This window comes from Vicugna pacos, chromosome 12, assembly GCF_048564905.1.
Source record: "Vicugna pacos chromosome 12, VicPac4, whole genome shotgun sequence".
Classification (NCBI taxonomy): Eukaryota; Metazoa; Chordata; class Mammalia; order Artiodactyla; family Camelidae; genus Vicugna; species Vicugna pacos.
The window spans coordinates 14509523-14529275 of NC_132998.1; the positions used below are offsets into that span (position 1 = coordinate 14509523).

Below are 19753 nucleotides of genomic sequence, written 5' to 3' on the forward strand. Positions count from 1 at the left end.
CTCTGCTCCTGAACTCCTGAGTGTTTAGTGTCTGTCTTAGCTGTGAAAAAATAGATTTTAAAACATGGATATGTTTACTGTTTAGTGCTGGGTTGAACTGTTTACCGGTCACTGAGTGAAGATGAAAGACACATCTCATTACACAATGCTGCCTACAGTTAAAACAACATCCTGGTTTCTCTTCTCCTTTATTGTCCCTTTTTGAAACTGGGTTAATAACTCCCTCGGAGCAGGGGTAGGGGATTTTCATCAGTACCAGATCATTTCCCCTGCCTTCTCTCCCTGGGATTTCCAGTGTCCTGACACTTGGTTTTCTCTAAAATTTCCATCCCTCTCTTGGTTTTCCATGAGCTCCCATGGTCTCTCCCTGTGAACACTACCTCTCAGATACCCTTGCTTTTCTCACTTCTTACCTGGAACCATCTACCTGATCCTTTGCCTAAGTTTTCCTCCCCTCCTTCCTTCCATCTTCCTTATTGAAATATAGTTAATGTACAATATGTTACTTTCAGGTGTACGACATAGGGATTCGACATTGAAATACATTATGAGATGATCACCACAATAAGTCTAGTAAACACTTGTCCCCATAAAAAGCTACTGCAGCACCACTGACAATATTCCCTATGCTAAATAAATTATATATCCCATGATTGATTTATTTTATAACCAGAAGTTTGTACCTCTTAATTCCCTTCACCTATTTAGCCTAGCCTCCTACCCTGCCTGCTCTGGCAACCACCATTTGTTCTGTTTTTGTGTGTGTGCCTGTTTTTGTTTTGTTTTGTTTTGTTTTTTTAGATTTCACATACAAGTGAGATCATATGGTGTTTGTCTTTCTCTGTCTGAGGTATTTCATTTAGCATAATACCCTCTAAATTCATTCATGTTGTGGTAAATGGCAACATTTCAATTCTTTTTATGGCTGAGTAATATTTCATTCTGTGTGTGTGTGTGTGTATGTATGTGTATTACATCTTCTTTATTCATGGACACTTAGGTGGCTTCTAGATCTTGGCTATTGTAAACAGGGTTGCAATGAACATAAGGGTGCATATTCTTTTTGAATTAGTGTTTTGTTTTCTTTGGGTAAACATGCAGAAGTAAAAATGCTGGACTATATGGTAGTTCTAATTTTAATTTTTTGAGGACTTTCGATAATATTTTCCATAGTGGCAGCACCAACTTACATTCCCACCAACAGATATATTATTTAATCAAAATGTTAATTTTCTTTATGTCATCTGATTTCCAAATAGTATAATAAGTAAAAACCATTTTTTAAATCATTAGCAGGAAGAAAGAGACCCCAAAGCCATTTTAACTTGGCTTTTAGCTTTCAGGTAGACTCGAACCCTATCCATCCCAATAATACATTCCATTTCCATTTCCAGTCTCTGGACTGATGAGTATCAAAATGTTTGTTCGTTTACATGTCCTCACTTTGTCGCATCCTTTCAGACAACTGGATGTTTCTGATCTGTAGTCAGTGTGGTGAACTGATTAAGAGCTGGGGATCTGCATTTGCTTGGGTTCAAGTTCCAGGTCTTTCCTCACCAGCTGTGTGGCCTTGTGCAAGTTACTTCAACCTCAGTTTTCCTCAACCGTGCAATGGGAATAACAGCAATAATATCTACTTCCTTAAAAAAGTGCATAAAGCACTCAACATAGTATTACCATAACTTCAGCTTTCCCAGCACTACGGGTCTATTACTTATAGTGACTCACTGCCAGGCACCCTTGAATTTTTCAAATCCTCTCTCTTTCTTACTCAACTAAGTCAAAGAAATCAATGCGATTCCTCTAACAGCGCCTCCAACCAGAGGATCTCCCAAGATTTCAGCCATTTCAGCTGCTCTTTTCTGAACTATCTTCAAGTTTCACTGGCTCTCTTCAGTTTTAGGATTTCTAACTGAGCTCAGTCCTCTGAAAAAACACCTGCTTAGAGAAGCAGAACCATTTGCGACTTCGAAATTACATCAGATTGTTTTTTGAAAAGGTCTGTGAAGACTTCAGCCTTTCCGTTGCCAGTGGGAGTGGACTATTATTAGCACCTACTTCTGCACGGAGCTTTTTGGATTCCGTTCTGGTTTTGAAGGGGGGAAATTACAGGATGTTTCTTGTGGCAGGACTAAGATCCCTGAAGGGCTGTAATGGTTGGTAATGATGGTCTGTTTTCTCCTTAGCACTGACAAAAAGTTGAGTTGTTTTACTTTTTTTTTTTTCTTTTTTTCCCAGTAGAGGGGATAAATTAGACCGAGGAGGTTAAAAAAAAAGTTCTAGATTTAAAAGAACTTAGATATCCAGCATTCTTTCTCCTATACATGGTTTTTCTATCTCATGGTACTCAATCAAGAGAAAAGCAGTGGAAAATATTTTCACTAGCCAGAACCTAGCTCCCTGAAACCATGATTTAAATAGATTAGAAATAGAAACTTTATGAGAAAACATGAAATAACGTCAAGCTAGCTGACCTCAGTGATTAATCAAAAATCAACTGCTAGGGTATGTTCATGTATAAATTAAGTCAGCCCAATCTCTTACTCCTTGTGCATATAACATTGTACTAAAATTTAATTTCCATAGAAGATGAGATTTTTGTCTGTTTTGTTCTCTGTTCTGCCTTCATCCCCCCATTAGAAGAGTACTTGGCACATAGTAGACATTCAGTTGATATTCATCAAATGGATTGATGAAAGAATGGAAACAGTATGTTTGGTCCTGGAAAAATGGGAAGTGATAGTTCAGAATTATGAAGCGGAGGCGTTGTAAGGTCTGAAATAATTAACCATAATATCAGTAACGTTAGAATGGAACTGTACCTCTTCAAGCAAAACAGCTGACTTGTAGGTATTGAGAAAGAAACTGACAAAGTGCTGACTTTTTAAAAGAAATGACTGAGTAAACTGGAAATGTTATTTCATCAGAATGGTCCACCATTCCAATTAATTGAGGCTTCAAGTTTAAGAAGAAAGGTGCAGACCTTGCGTTTGGTAATAAAACTTTATGAAAACCAGTCCTTCAGCGAAGCATCCCCAGATGTTCTGATGAGCTCTGTCGGTCCCTTCTTTCATCTTTGAGAAGAGGCCACCTCAGTTTGCACTCCACATTAATTTTCTTGTACTTAATTGGGTCTAGCTAATCTTGGCACCAAAGGTCCTGTCTGAGCCTTTCAGAGACGCAGATGAGAAGCAGAGAAGGGAAGATGGGAATCAGGTGTTAGGATCTAAAGTGTGGTTGCAACCTCGTGGGAGGTGACTGGGCTCTTCATAAGGCAAATTACGGCAACACTTCCATTTGTAATTTATATCATCTGGATACAACTTTGTATCATTAATCCTTCTTTACTTTTGAACATGAAAAATGATAGGCAGTTGCCTCCGGGGCTTCTAGACACGATGGTAAAGCATTTTTATGTCATCCAGCATGAAGAAGGTCCTTCTTACATTAACTTCATGAATACATTTACAGTGTTGTCCGCCTTTTCTGTTTCTCCTTTATTTTCTGAGATGGTGGCACAGCTATCTGGGATATCCAACTGTTGGCATTCCATGATCTGAAAGTCAACCTGATCTTATCTGGCCTCACCAGCCCATGGGATTTCCTGTAGCAGCCCTCCATCTTCTCGGATAGTACCTGAGCATCCTCTCCCTCAAATCGGCCCTATTTATTTTGGGGACTCCCCAGAGACGTGCTTCACATGTGCCTGCAGATACGTCTCTCAGATACGTGGTGTCCACCATGTTCTCCTTGTCTTTGCCCGCCTGCCATTTGATTTGCCAACCAATTCCAAGTGCCATGGTCTGAGGTAAGAATGCCAGTGTTCATGCCAAGGGGGTGGGTGTGGTGCTGATTTTGCGCAGAGTTGAGGAGAAAGGCCCTTTCTCTAATTCCCTGCGACTCCGGGTCACTGGGTCTTTAAGCAGATCTGTTTACATCTGGAGTCCTTTCTAGTGTTCCAGGTTCTGGCCCCTTCCCTCACTTAGAGTCTTACGAATAATTGTGTCCATATCTGGCTCTCGTTCCTTGGCCAGAATTATTTGGGAAACATTCCTTAAGTTTCTAGTTGCCACCCCCTTTGGCCAAGCACCGCCCCCCTCCACCAACCGCCAGGCTGGGCCGTCGCATCAGCTGGACACAGAGGCCGCAGTCTTCACCCGGCCCCTCTCCTCCCGCGCTCCCTCTCGGACCAAACTCAGCCGCAAGCAGAAGCTCCGCCGGCATCACTGGTACAGAGAGGTTCCGTGTGAGTGTGGTCGGGGTACAGCGGGGGGATGGGGTGAACGTGCCCATCAGCAGTTGGTTAACCGCTTTCTTACAGAAGGAATCCTTTTTCTCTCCTTTCTGAAGTGGTGAAACAAAACCTAATCACCTTGGTCTCTCTCCACACGTTTCCTTCAGGGCACCATTCAGCTGAGTGCCGCCCACCAGCCCTTCCAGTGCCTGGTGGTGAGTCATCCCTTTGTTGAATACAAAGGGCCTTTGTGGGGATGTTTCTTAGGGACAGGGAGTTCTTCACCCAAGCCCAGACTAGAATTTGTGTTTGCGGGGCGCCTTGTAAGTGGCAGCAGCCCTTTCCAGTCCTCCAGAGCAATGAAGCACAGGCAGTCTACCCGTGTGACACAAAATGCATGTTTTATGGCAAGGCAAGGCAGATTTAAACATAAACACTTTCTCTGCCCTTTCACCTGCTCTGTCCCTTCTATCGCGGACTGTGTATCCGCATTGTGCACAGACCAAACCTCCCCCATCAGCAGAAATACCTGCTCAGCCATGAAGAGCGTCAACAAGACAGCTCCTTGGAAGATAACATTCCTTCTTGACCTTGAAAGGGGCCACGATGACCGTCAGATCTGGACTGTGTAAACTGTCAATAACACGTCGTCCAATGTACAGCCCTCTGTCTCGAAGGACTTTACAACTGTGCCTGGAACAGTTCTCGGGCTTTCTGAGATGCTCTTCCCAGGTTATAATTTGGCTCGAATAAAAATTTCCATTTCTTTCTTAGGTCGACTAATTAATTTTTTGTCGACAGCTGCTCAATCTGCTCGGGCTCCTCGGAGCCTCTGCGCCAAAGGGACGGTCTTTTAACTTGTTTTCTCTCCTTCGCTTCTTCACGCAGCTTCAATTCCATCTTCTTGCTGTCCTCACTGGGGACAGCCATGACTTCTCTTCCTCATGTTTTCCTGATTTTAGCTGATCCGAAATCCAGACACTTTTTAAGAAGGAAAAGTACTGGGCAATAATATTATTTAAAGAGCCCCTGGCCAGAACTCATCAATATTAAAAGGAACAGACAGGTTTCCAAATTCCCAAATGGAATTTCTATACATTAGAAACATTTATGACCTGACATTTAAAAACCAGTATAATATTCTAGATAATGACCAAATAAGATTAATTATGAGGTTTGGCTCCTTTGGAAAAAAAGCCTTGAACTAATTTAACTCATGGATATGCGGATACTGTGCAAATTAATATTGATTTACTAACTCAAATTATATGAAAGCCCAAGAATGGATAAATAGTTTTTCATTGAACTTGGTTTTATTGCCCAGATATTATAGGCATTTGGCCCACTTTGCTTCTAGGATAATGTAAAAAAAAAAAAAAAGAAAAGGAAGAAAGAACAAATTTAATGTCTAAGATCAGATTCCTAAGCTAAAGCTATTACCATATATATGTTAACCGTAAATATTCTATTCAACTAGCAATTTAATTTTTCCACAATTTGTGATTCACTCTTCTCTACTAACCATCAACAGTAGAGAATGGGTGAAATTTGAGAAGGAATGTTAAAGAGGTATTTAAAAATAATTCTAAGTGTTACTGTGTCTAGATATATAAAACTATATGGTATATAGTTATGAGTTATAAGCAGCAATAAGAAGCCTCATTTTGGAGGCTTACTATGTACCAGATACCTTGTGAGACTCACACTTACATCATCTCATTTAATCTATGCAGTAGATAGTTTTAATTCCCATTTTACAGATAAAGAAACTAGAGCTGAGTGATAGTAAGTGACTTGCCCACCGCTAATGGTAGGCCCAGGATTTGGACCCACATATATCTGATTCCACAGGTTATACATTTAACCTTTATGCTGTGAGGTAAGACAAAGGAAGACACTTAAGAAACAAAAAATTAAATCCTAGTGTGCAAAAGTACATGTCAGTTATTTTTCTATCCCCTCATAAAATTGTCACGTTCATTCCAATTGGCTAAAGGTCTGAAAAAGTAAACGCTGGAAAAGATGAGGAGCCAAGAGGAAGAGGGTTGGATGTACGTCAAGACCAGTGGGTGCAGTACTCCAGAGGGCAGCCAACTGGGAGCACAAAGGAAGCACAAGTCTGAGGGAGCCAGGAATCAGGGCACCAGGGTGAGCAGGGCGGAAAGACGCTACAGCAGGACATCGCACACAAGACAGGGGTGAGAGGGGTTGCAGGAGACGAGAGGGCAACGGGAGAACCAAAGCGGAGGCGTGTACCAAGGCAGCTTGATTGTGGCTGCTCCTATTGCTACATCTACATTTTCTGAGAATTCCCCATGTCAATAGCCAGTGCCAGCAGAATCCATCTGGAGGGAGACCAGGCAGTTTGGTGCCCTAAGCTGAGGCAGAAGGAGCATCCACAGTATCTGTGCAGGAGAAAATCCTGGCTAAAGGCTGTATTTTAAAGATTCCAGGTAAGTAAGTACCAGAGAGTCGGACATTCCGTGGGCTTTGCTTCTTCAACCCCCATGACTACTGCCCCTTTTTTTGGGGGGGGAGAGTTAGTTCTGGGAAGTAATTAGGTTTATTTACGATAAGTATTATTTTAAATGGAGGGACTGGGGATTGAACCCAGGACCTCATGCATGCTAAACACCACACTCTACCACTGAGCTATACCCTCCCCCTGCTCGCTGCTTCTTACAGAGCTCTACCAGAGGACGCCCACATGTCTCCCAAGGGCAAAAATCAGTTCTCAGAGACAGCTCTATCTGAACCCACAAAGAAAACATTTTCCTAGCTACACTGCAAATGACAAGGCCCCTCTCATTAAATTCCGTGAGTCCCAAATTGTTCAGAGCCAAGTGCCTAAACCAGTTAACCCTCTTCTGTTTCCATTTTGCGGGACATGTTCTCAATGCCGACTCTCCCCTTTGAATGTAGTACTGGGAACTGTACGTTTCCTTCTACACGTGGCTTGGCTCTCTGCTGAGAGCACAGTGAGCGTGCTCCTTCCTTAACCTGCACCCTCAGCTTTTATGTTGCATTAGCATTGTAACCTGCCACGTCACGCTGGTATCGAGTTCACGGCCACCAAAAACTGCTAGATCTTTTTCACTGAAAGGCCACTATCAAGCCAGCTGTCCATCTTACATTTATGAAAACCCAATTAAAAATAACTTTTGCATGGGTCTTTGCCTGTAGGCCTGTTCATCTCTCTGTGGTTTCAGCGGCCCAACGTTCCACATTGCTGCGATCAGACAGAACTCCAGCCTGCTGATGACATCACCGAAACCGACAGGGTCAACCCTTCGGGCTCTGAACTACCTGCAGATATGACAGAACACCTTCTGTGTCTTCAGTGAATTAAACGATTTCTTATCAAAGTCACCAATACTTATTGAACACATGTTCTGAATGAGCCACTTTTCTACATAGGAGGATAAATGAGATGTACTGATGACGTATGGGTAAACTGGACAGAACTAGACCCTAAGAGGCTCATGACACCTGGGGGGACAGGAACGGCCGCGGCTAGGCTAAGTACTGTATGGTATGAGTAAAGTCCTGAGACAGCATTGAAAATGATCAAGTACTGAATTGCTTTCACGGTTGTTTCAGTTTCTTATATAGAGCTGTCCGTGGGTATCAGAGGGGGATTGGTTCCAGGTGACTGGCTAAAAATACCAAATCCATAGATGCTTAAATTCCTTGTACAAAATGGTGTAGGACAGTCCGGTCCTCTGTAACCATGGGTTCTGCATCCACGGATACGGGAGGGCCGACTGTAGGTCATCTTCACTAAACCAGTCTGTTTTCAAATTTCCAATTGGTTGGTGTGGTACCAGTTCAACCTGAAGCGAGGTCTGTATAGAGCAACCAGACCAAGCGATGGACTGAAGACACTGTTGACCATGCACTGAGCACAGGAGAACGTGTGAGTTTGATTGTACTAAGAATATTGATGCACGTAACCAATACATCAGAAACACATGAGTATCTGATCGTACCAGCACTGCCTGTGATTTCAGCTTTGAGACAACAGCGATGTGAAAGGCAGTGCACAAGACAGAGTCGTCTCACGTGGGCTGCCCCTTCTGCAATACAAAGAGAGCAAGAAAGCAACGGAGAACAAAGGGACCCCCACCTGTAATGGTAAACTTTGGCCACTAACCACTTTACAGCCTCAGGAATAGCTCAGACGTGCCACAGCTCCGCAGCTGGTAGCCAGCCACCAAGTCTGACCACACAAGTTTTGGTAGCTGAAGCTGAAAGAATTATTTGGGTGGTTGACTAATTGTTCCTTTACCTTGCCTTCCAGATAGAAGGAGGGGGAGGGGGAGGAGGAGAAAACCTTTCTGCCCAGTTTTTACTAGGCTGCCAGATCTACCTTGGCTTTGTTCACATTTATTAATCCGAGTCTTAGCAAGAACAAGACATTACTTATTCAGATGTGGGGCTCTTGGTATTTTACCCCCAAAGCAGTGACTCAAACTTGAATATAACTGACAGAAGGGAGACTTCTTTCATAGCACCTAGCCCCCATTCAGAGCTTTCTTTTCTCCCCTGACACCCTCTGCCCTAGGAGAGCCTCATGCAGCCTGACTGGTGCTGTCCTGGGCTCTGGTCTTGAGGCAGGCACCAAACTACATCTTCCCCAGACGGGGCCCCGGCTCAGACCTTTCCTTAAGCCTGGATCGTGCGTGAGGCTGGTGCTGTCCTGGCCAAGAGGCATGCCAGAGCCAGCAGCCCAAAGATGTTCAATTGACTTTCTGTTTGTTTTGCTTTGTATTTCCTCCCCTCCCTCCTTTGCTGCCTTCCTAAGTCATCTGAGAATTTTATTACTAAAGTTCAAAACTCAGTTCTTGGCCAAGGCAAGTATAAATACAATTTTTGAAAGATGTAATAAAGATGAAACAAACAGTTAATAGACAGTTGATGGAGCAAATAGAATCGGAGAGTTGAAAAATGGTGCTGGAACAGTACCACTGGATATTCCTACGCCAAAAAAAAAAAAAAAGAAACCTGACTGTTTCTTGAACCATATATAAAAATGAACCGAAAATGTATCAAAGACCTAAATGTTCAATGTAAAACTGTAAACATTCTAGAATAAAAAATAAGAAAAAAATCTTTGTGACCTTGTGTTCCTGAGATTCCTTAGTATGATACAAGAGCACAAACCATAAAACAGAAAATGATAAATTGTACTTTATTACAATTATAAGCTTTTCTTCTTTGAAAGACACTTAAGAAAATAAGACTTGCTACAGACTGAAAGAAAATATTTGCAGAGCACGTATCTAATCAAGGACTTGTAGCCAGAGCATGTTAAGAACTTTCCAAAGCTCAGCAGTAAAGGAAAGAAACAACCCAGTTTAAAAAAAGAAAAAGCACAAAGGATTTGAAGACCTTTCACCAGAGAAGATATACAGAGGGCAAGTAATCATGTAAAAAGATGCTCAACATTGTTAGTGATTAGGGAAATACAAATTAAAACCACAATGAGATACCAGCTATTAGAATGGCTAAAAGAAAAATCAAACCAATACCCACTGCTGGGGAGGAAGCAAAGGAACTGAAAGTCAAACACTGCTGTGGAAATGTACAATGGTCTCGCAGCTTGAACAACAATTTGGCAGTTTCTTATGATATTAAACATATACTTACTTACCTTATGACTCAGTAATCCTCTTACAAGGTATTTACCCTGGATGCATGAAAATCACATTCACACAAAAATTTGCACCCTATTTTTATAGTAGCTCTATCCAAAATTGCCAGAAACTGGAAACAACCCATGTCTCCTTAGAGGTAAGTGGATAAACAAGCTGTAGTACATCCCCCCCTGGGAACACTACTCAGCAATGAAAAGGAACGAACTGCAGACATAGGCAATGACTTGGATGAATCTCAAGTGCATTGTGCTAAGTGAGAGAAGCCAGAATCCAAAGGATACATATTACATGAATCTGTTTACATGATATTTTGGAAAAGGCAAAATATAGCGACTGAGAACAGATGAGCGATTGCCAATGTCTGGGGGACAAGGAAGGAAACTAACTTACAAAGGGGCACCGGGGGACTTTTTGGGTGGCAGAAATGTTTGTATCTTTATTGGGATGGTATTTACATGCGTGTATACATGTGTAAAACTCCATCAAGCTGTACATTAAGATTTGTGCATTTTACTGAAGGCAAATTGTTTCTTAATTAAAGCATTTAAGAAATAAAGGTGAATGTATGTTCATGTTCATGTGTAACTGAAAAGTTGTGCTCTACACTGGAAATTGACACAACATTGTAAACTGACTGTAAGTCAATAAAATAAAATTTAAAAAAAAGAAATAAAGGTGAAACAAAAACATTTTTAGAAAAAGTGAAACTGAGAGAATTTATTGCCAAAAGACCTACCCTAAAAAGGGCTACTAGATGGGAACCTGGACCCAGGAAACAAGTATGTTGGAAATGGTAAATATGAAGGAAAATCCTGTGTGTATATATAGTATGTACATTCATTTCCCGAGTTTTTCCCTTCATTTTTCTTTAGGTGGGGGCAGGTAAAATACCAAACACCTACATTATGAAGGGGGATGGCGGGGGTGGGGAAGAGGGGAATTTTTAGGAAACAAAGAGAAAGTCACCGAATCAATTAGGGATTCCTAGCTCCTGAAATTCGATTCTAGCTCAATGCCATGGTACAGAGTAGATTCAAACTAGGTCCTCAGGATGCCAAACAACCTGGTGAATAAAACAAGTTTGGGCCAACTATTTCCAAGCTTTGCATGTTGGTTGGGCGTTTGGTGTCCACAACTTGCTGTTAACAGTTATTTAAAAAGATCTGTTAGGTGATTACAATCTCAAATTTTAATTCTAGTATTTGAAGAACTAATCTTACAATAGACAGAATTAGTAAATTGAGGCCCACTTTGGGTAGGAAATGTCAAGGTCATGGACCAAGGTTTAAACTGAGGTCAGCTTGATCCCAAATTCTGCTTTATAACCAACACTGCACTGATTTTATTCCTGACTGTTTTCTCATATGTGAAATGAAAATGGTAACAGAATCTATCTCAGTGTTGTTACAAGGATTGAATGAGAAACGTCTGCAAAGTACCTGGGGTATAGTAAGAACTCAATCAATGGGAACGTGTCCACAAAAATATATGACCTCTAGTTAATACATTTGATGGCCGCCAAGACTTCAGTGAGGGGCAGTGTGTGGAATTCCCTCTTTTTTTGGACTGATCACTGCACTATCCTATGACCAGAAACACCACCCTAATTCTGCCAGCCTTCTAATCGACCATGCCTTCAGGTAATCAAGGGCTTTTTAAAGGAGCAACAAAAATGCTCTCCTTGTAACTCATTATACTACATAATGGATAATGGACTGAATTTCAAATAACCCTCAGGTTGTCTCTGGGCACTTTGAATTAGCAATAGTTCCCTCTGAGGCTTACCCCAGCCACATTTTTGTACTCAAACCTGCTCTAAAGCAAAGGATTGTCTGATAGTATTTTGGATTAAATATGGATTAAAGGATTTAATTGGATTCCCCTAACATTTATAGAGCTTGTCTTATTTGTTGGACATCTTGCTAGATATTTCCTCATATATATTTAATTCATTTCAAGAAGAATACTTTCTAATGCAGCTGTTACAAATGGTTTCTTCAGCGTTTTAAAATAATATGAAAAACCTGAGAAGTATTTGTGGGGCTCTTACGATCAACATTTAAACAATCGATGAAAACTGTGTATCTTATTTGGGCATTACATTTTTCTTCTAGTATCTCAGAGATTAATTATTTTCACCCTAAAATCACTGATTATGAATCTTCTTTGGCAGGATGGCTCAAATTCCATGATAAATACAGACATTCTGTTTTTCCTCCCACCATGTTCAAGGGGGAAAAATTAATGTGTTTGTTAAGCTAAAGGAATAATAAATAATTCTAAACTTGCCAACGGGTACTGTAAGTCACATATTAGCTTTGGGGAAAATCTATTTCTAATCCTTCTGATGGCTGATTTCTTCCATCTGTGACTTGCCATAGTTTAAACCATCCAACTTAATGCCTGATGGGTCATTTTCAGCCACTTGCTCTGTTTACATGGATCACCCTGAGTCAGAAATGCAAAGGAAATTTCTAGTGTTCTCTTACTTCATTTCCTTGGTTCCTTTTCCTCTCTTTACTGTCCTGTCTTCCCTACTGCCTCTTTCAACCTGTCTCCCTAAAAACACACAAATACAAGTTGGTACTTTCCAGCTTTGTTTCAAACTGATTTTCTTTTGCCGCCGCCTCAATCCCTTTCTCCCAGGGACGTATCTGTGTTGTTTGGGATCTCAGGAGACAATTCCTCCCTTCTTCAAAACCACCAGGAAAAGGAGAAGTTCACGATTGCCCGTCCTTACCTTTCCCAGCCATGATCTCCTAGCAAGTGCTCTGGAGGAAGGCATTGTTATCTCCATTTTACAGGACCAGGGTCGGAGAGTGTAAACAATTTGCCCAAGTTCACAAAGCCGGCAAATGTAGAGCTGAGATCTACACCCAGGTCTTTCTGACCACAAAGGCACACTGTTATTTCACTGTTACCCTGTTCTCTACGATATACCGGATCACACTCAAAGTTTATCAGTCTAATGCTCGTAGATTTCCTTGATCAGGATCTTATTTTATACAGCCAGTTTTGTATCAGTCCTAAACTCCATCCAGGCTTTCCTGTCTTATGTCTGAAGGTAAGATGTACCTATTAGCCTGGAATACCCTTCTCTTCTCCTGTCCCAAATCTCCCTATTCCTCAAGACTCATTATGTCCATTTTTTCATAGGACCTTTCCGATGCCTCCAGTTCCAGTTTGCTCCTCTTAAACACTTGAGGAGTTTGGAAGATAGTGTATTCCTTGTCTTTCCTCCACCACACCGTCCAACTGCCTCTCCTCCTGAGATGAGTGGTTCCTACAGCTGACAGGCAGGCTGAGCCTTGAGCTGAGCTGGCTTGGGTGGAGAAATCTGGTAGCTGATACATGACTTCTGCCCTTTAGTCTAAATAAGAGCCTGGAGTCCTGGGTACAAAGAGACCGCGGACTAGTCTCGGCTGGTCCAAAGGAGATCTGAAGGCCTGTGAAGGGAGGGAAGTGGCACTGGCACATGTAGGTGCTCCTGGGATATCTGCTAGACTCCTTGGTCCATCAGGAGAACTGAATAGACGGGTGAAGTCTGCTCCATCCCTGAGGTTGGAAGGTCACTGACATTTGCAGCTAAGGAAACCACCAGGACGGAGATAAGCTTCCTTTTGGTGCTCTGGCAGGAGTCTGCAACTTGCTGGATTTGTACACCACCTACCTCCCTGGCAGAGCCAACTACAGACCTACCACTAGCTAGAGTGTGCACATAAGGAACCCAGCAGCTGGACATGAGTTCCATCTACAGCAGCGGTTCTCAAAGTGTGGCCCACGGACCAGCAAGCATCAGCATCACCCAGAAACTAGTCAGAGATGCAATTTCCAGGCCCACTGAATCAGAAACTCTGGGAGCAGGGCGAACAATCTGTTTTAACAAGTTCTCCAGGTGATTCTGATGCGTGCAAAAGTTTGAGTAGCCATGCTGCTCAAAGCGTGGTCCACGGACCAGCAGCACTGACATCACCTTGTTAGAAATGCGGACACTCGGGCCACACTCCAGGTTGTCTGAGTTTGAGTCTATTTTTTAAAAAGATTCCCTAGAAATATGAAAAAAAAATAAGTACATAAAGCCAAACAACCAAAGATCCCCAAGTGATCCATATGTACATTAAAGTTTGAGAAGCACTGATATGGGAAAAAAATAGCCTCAGGTTATCAAGAGTCGGGAGGGAGGAAATAATGATGCCCTTCGCCGCAGAGCTCCTCGGAAGACAGGACTGCTGGTGGGAGGGGCAGCAGGTTGAACTGGGAAAAAATAAAACTGAATTTAAGAGGATCACTTATAACACTAAACAAACAAACACCCAAACAACAACAAAATAACGGAACATTAACAACAACAACAAAAAAACACATGATTTTTTTAAACTAAACAAATGAATGAGTGAAGAGGATGATTAATGTTGAGCTCAAATCAGTGGCCTGGAACATCAATTGGAAGAAGTATCTTAAAATACAGAACAAAATTCAAAGAGGTAGAAGTCACTAGCAAAAAGATAAGGGACTTGGAAGACAGATCCAGGAGACCTACGTGCTAATATCAGACAAAAAAAAGGACAGATTGAGGAGAGGCTAAATTAAATACATATGAGATACCTCTGAGTCAGCAGATGGGAATGTAATATCAAGATTCACACACTAAAGCATACTCCGGTAACATTTCTGAACTTTAAGGATAAAGAAAAAACTCTTATAAACTTAGGGACAGAAAGAACAAAATATCCAAAAAAAAAAAAAGCAGCATTAGACAAACATAGGACTCTGTCACCTACAACTCCAGAACCTAATAACACACAGAAATAACATCAGAGAGAAAAGAATGACAACCCAGGAATTCTGTACATCCAGGCAACATAATATTATTCATTTGTCAGGAGAAAAAAAATGTACACTTTTGGCTATGCAAGGATTCAGAGAAAATGTCGTCCTCCTATTCCACCTTAGGGAAGTCAGATCAGAGTAGAGAGTGAAGAGGAGAAGCAAAAATGGCAAGCAGTGTATCTTGCCAGAAGTATAGTTAAATGCAGTAGATGCTAATAGAGTGAGGTGATGTAATACAACAGCTAAGTAGCCTTAAACAAGAGAAATTTACTGCAAAGGAAACCTAGTAATGGTCTGAAATCCAAAATACTAAGCCATTAAGCCATGTCAGCCAGATAGGCATGCGGGAGTGGGACAGATTCTACTTCATTCTAGAGAGTCTTTAGTAGCCTCCTAGTTGCTTTCTTCATCGTTTTCCCTCTCTTTAATGTTCTTCTCTTCCTCTAGCTCACCCAAAGCTGCCTCACCCCACCAGCCTCAACACACAGACATGCAGCAGGGAAGAACCAACCTGACTCCATATGAGATCTGTTCCTTTAGCTCTAACCCTGGGCTCTGTGTCCTGGGCTTAGTCGTGCTGGTTCTGCACCTTTTGTAAAAGAATGTTGCCTAGAGCCTGAAATAGACAGGATTGCCTATTCCCAAGGCTCTGACCTTTAAGGGTATAACACTTTCCCATCCATATAAAGACAAAAAAGTTGCAGAACAGAGAATACCATTTGTCTTGTTGGAGGTTTACTGGGACACCATGACCTGACCTACCCGGATAGCTGCAAGAACAAAGGATTCTGACACCAAGAAGTTTGCAACAACCAACCACACCCCCTCCCGGTTTTAGTATGAAAGGAGCCTGAATTCTGACTTAAGGAAGATGGTTCTGTACGACATTAGTCCCCCATCTTCGTGGTCTGCTGGATTTGTGAATAAAGTCGTTATTTCTTGCCCCAAAATATTGTCTCCCGATTTATTGGCCTGTCGTGTGGCGAGAAGAAAGAGTTTGGACTTGGTAACAATATTCTGTGCCTGAAAGCCACACTTGTAGTCAGTCAGTAAGAGAAAACAACTGTCATGTCATTGCCAAAGATGTGAGATTTTGCCCTCCTCGTGAGCTAACGGGTTAGCCTGCCACTGTTTCATGGATGCTTGTTGATGACACCAGTCTACTGAGTCTTAGGAGACCCGTCTCCCCCAGCTCAGATGCTCTTGACAGTCTTGCACCCTGGAGGTAGGGGTGGGGTGGGGGTCCCTTGAGGTAGAAGACCCTTCGTCTCTCCCTGAAGAACACGGCCTCCCTCCTGTGGTCAGCTACTGCTAGTGGAGAGGGAAACCTCACAGGACACCATGCAGATTCCTGTCTCAGTTAAGATGTTTGACTCCCAGTAACAATATCAAATCAAAATGTAATAGGCAATAGGAGAATGTGCTACCATACATAACTTTAGTAGAGGTAGGCTGTAGTCGTGGTTGATTCAGGAGCTCCGCAGTATCATCTGGAATCCAGCTTTCTTCTCTTCCCCATTCTGCTATTTATGCCACTAACATTATCCCAAGGTTGGCTCCCTGGTGGCCATAATACGGCGCCAGCACAGCTGCGTACACGTGCAACCTCACCCACATACAGGATGCAGACAACTCCAGCAAACCACATCTCACAGCCCAGTAACCCAACCACAGGTAAGGGCAGGGCTGGCTTGGATGGATCACCCAAGGAGGGCTGTTACAGAGCTAGCCACAAGGTCCACTTCTGCTCCCAGCTCCTCTCCCCAGCTGATCCATGAGGAAATGCAGGACAAACCCCCAGAAATGCCCCAGAGAAATAAAAATTGTCACCAACAGAAAAATTTACCCTTTTTAATAGGGGAGATCATATTGTTTCTTTTTTTCTTTCCTTTCTTTTCTTTTCTTTCTGTGTTTTTTTTTTGTTTTTGTTTTTTTTTTTTGACTACAGCTCATCTTGATTAGTTACTTGTTCGCAAAAAGACTTCCCTCTTGGATTCTTTCATTTTATGGAAGGAATAATTGAGGCGAGGAGAGCATCATTTTGAATTCTTTTACTAGAATGGACTGTAAATCACCGGCTGTCATGGCTGTGGCCAGTGGCCATTCTACCATACTTAATTCAGAGGCGATTGCTATGACATGTTTCTGAGGTCAGCTGAATGTTTCTGTGCATCCGTATTTTAATTGGTTTCCTTGGTGTTTTTAGCTGTACGTGTTAGAGAAAAACAAAGCTGGACATTAGTTAAAGGTGGTAAAACAGACTTTCTTCAGGAACTCCTGCAGTAAGGGGAAAAGGACTTCAGTTTAGAACCAAACCCGACTCTGATCCACGTAGAGGTGCAGAGACTGAGTATGGTCTTGAACGAAGTCAGGGAAGTGGGAAATTATAAAAATCAAGCAGCGAGGTGGGCCAGTGTGATCAGGCCACCTGGGTTTGTTAACTGGCCCTTATGTAAGTGAGGCTCTCACCCTCCCACAGAGACTGGGGAAAAGGCACCCTATCTTCAGGTGTTGGCTGGAACAAACAATAAATTCTTTTGTCAGCCTTGAGTTTTCCCAGACAGGATCTTAAGAGGGCTGGGTCTTCCCAGGGACAAGGCCTTGAACTGTCTGAAGCCCTACTAAGCGTATGTTCAAGATCTTAATGTTGTCGGACAAACGAAATAGTTTATGATGGAAGTAAAGAACAGTTCTCAGATGTAACCTGAAGAAATCATGCTATATAATGCTCTTAATATACACAACTATAACCATATGATTCCTCTCTGTCCCTAAACGTATAATTGCATTTACTAATATAAAGTCAAATTAATATACATATGAACTTCTTAATTGAATAGAAGATTAATTGCATATTATGCCTCAGTAGCCCCTGAAAACATTCCTCTCTAACAGTGTAATATGTATATAACCAGTTCCAAAGGATAGCCTGAGCCAGCCATCTGGAACAATCTTTTTAAATGGAGGAGCAAGGTTTTGTGGGTGCATCACTCAAATAGTCACCTTTTAGCCCACCAACTTTAAGTGGTGATAGAAAGTCAAGGGGTTACTCATAAAAGCCTATTGGTAGGCATCTGGACAAGGAAATGTGGGATGGGACTTTTTAGCCTCATCAATCCTTTTACTGTAGAAGAATTATTGAAACAACTGACAATAAGTAATCTATGTTGTCTCTGGACCTGTTAAAAGAATGTGTGCCAAATTAGTTATCAAAATGTTTTTCCAGTATACATACACTCTTTGGAAACACACACACACAGACACACAGACACACAGAGACACTCATACACACACACAGGTATACATGAAAATGTGAAAACCTCCATAAAGCTGACAAAAATGAAAAGCAATTCTAGAAAAACTGCCCATCATTCACTCATTACGAGTTGTAAAATGGTCTTACCTTTGCAATACAAGAAGCAGTCTATGGGGTAATATGTTATAGGAAAATGAAATAAATGTTTTGCTAAATCAGCTCCTCCCTTGGTGAGGTTGGCTGAGCTCTGTGATGTATGTTGACGTTCAAGAGGGAAAAAAGAGCCTCATCTTATTACAGGTCACATTTAAGCTTAGATGAGGGTAGCAGATCTGGGTGATAATCGAACAAAACAAGTCTAGTTAGGAATTTGGAAACCCATAGTCAAATACTTCGTGCTTGGCACACAGCAGGCATTCAGGACATGTATGTTAAGTGGAGTTTTCAAACTCTGTATTTTGGTCACATATTAAGAAGATATTCAAGACATTGAATAATATTTACATTTCAAGTGGTTGGATCGCCCCTGAATAAGCACCTTTTTTCAAAGAAATGACAAAGGAAGAGAAGCTCAGATTGTTCAGTTATATTATTAATATCATCCTTTCTCACTGTTACACAGAAGCATTGAATCGAATTGGATGTTCCTGTCACCGAATCTCCCCTCTAACAAACATAGCTGAGACCAAAGAAAGAAGCAGGAATACCTTCTGAAGAGTCAACTGAAGCTCCTGGAGTCGGAGCCAGCAGGTTTAAAGCCCTCATCACAGGAGTGTCCTGAGCCCCAAATCAAAGCTTATTTAATCTCATTTAACACAGGATTTACATAATTTTGTTTCTCTGGTTAGAAGGGCTGTGCACACTGTTGATTTCCCAGGGTAGAATTTTAAAGCCATCATGCCTTAAGGAATACTAGCTACCACTTTGGCGCATGTTTCCTCTTGTCCTAAGTCCTACTTCAGGACGTCGTCCTCTCTCCCCAAGTGCCTCCTTTGTATAGTTGTTTACATCTCTGTCTCCTCTTTTACGGTAGGTGCTTACTATGTCTGATTAATGTTTGTATTCCTCTTTCCTTTGAGACTTTTTCCTGAAACCTCAACACCGTAGGTAAACCATAAATGCTCGTTAAACACAATGAATCAAAAATGGAGAATTAGAAGAGCTGATGCCCGGTTGGAAGCAGCAAGAAGCCACATACAGAGGGTGGTGTGTAGGAAGAAACTAAAATCAAAGGGCTGATGTCCAGCTATCTGGGGCCGTTCGTTGTAGGAAGAAAGAGCTCCACACCACAGGAGCCTGGGGAACTGCATGGAGATTAGTAAAATGGGTATGGTTATAAACTGGTGGGTGGTGTAAACAGTTTTAAGTTTAAAAACAGTTTTAAAAAGTTTTAAGAATATTGCAAAATGCTTGCAAAGGCACAAGGAACTATATTCAATTTCTTGTAATAACATACAGTGGAAAAGAATCTGAAAAAATACACATGTATGTGTGTAACTAAATTGCTTTCCTGTACACCTGAAAGTAACATTATAGATCAACTATATACTTCAATAAAAGATAAAATTTTAAAAAGATGCTTGCAAAGATTATATGACACAACGATGTTCACTGCAGTACTAAGACTCACTATGAAAGACTGCCCATCAATAGAGAAATACTGACCAGCAAAGATTTTTTAAAATGAAATTAAAATACTTCAATATAATATAAATGTATACATGCGCATAAAAAGTATGAAAGTGCGTGTGAAAGGGTACAGATTGGCACATAACA

General features: G+C 41.6%; 1 protein-coding gene across 2 annotated transcripts in view; it reads right to left on the minus strand.

The window, feature by feature from the left end:
- PCED1B (PC-esterase domain containing 1B) overlaps positions 1 to 19753 on the minus strand; it is a 111446-nt gene that overhangs the window by 34601 nt on the left and 57092 nt on the right. The gene's annotated exons all lie outside the window — the stretch shown is intronic.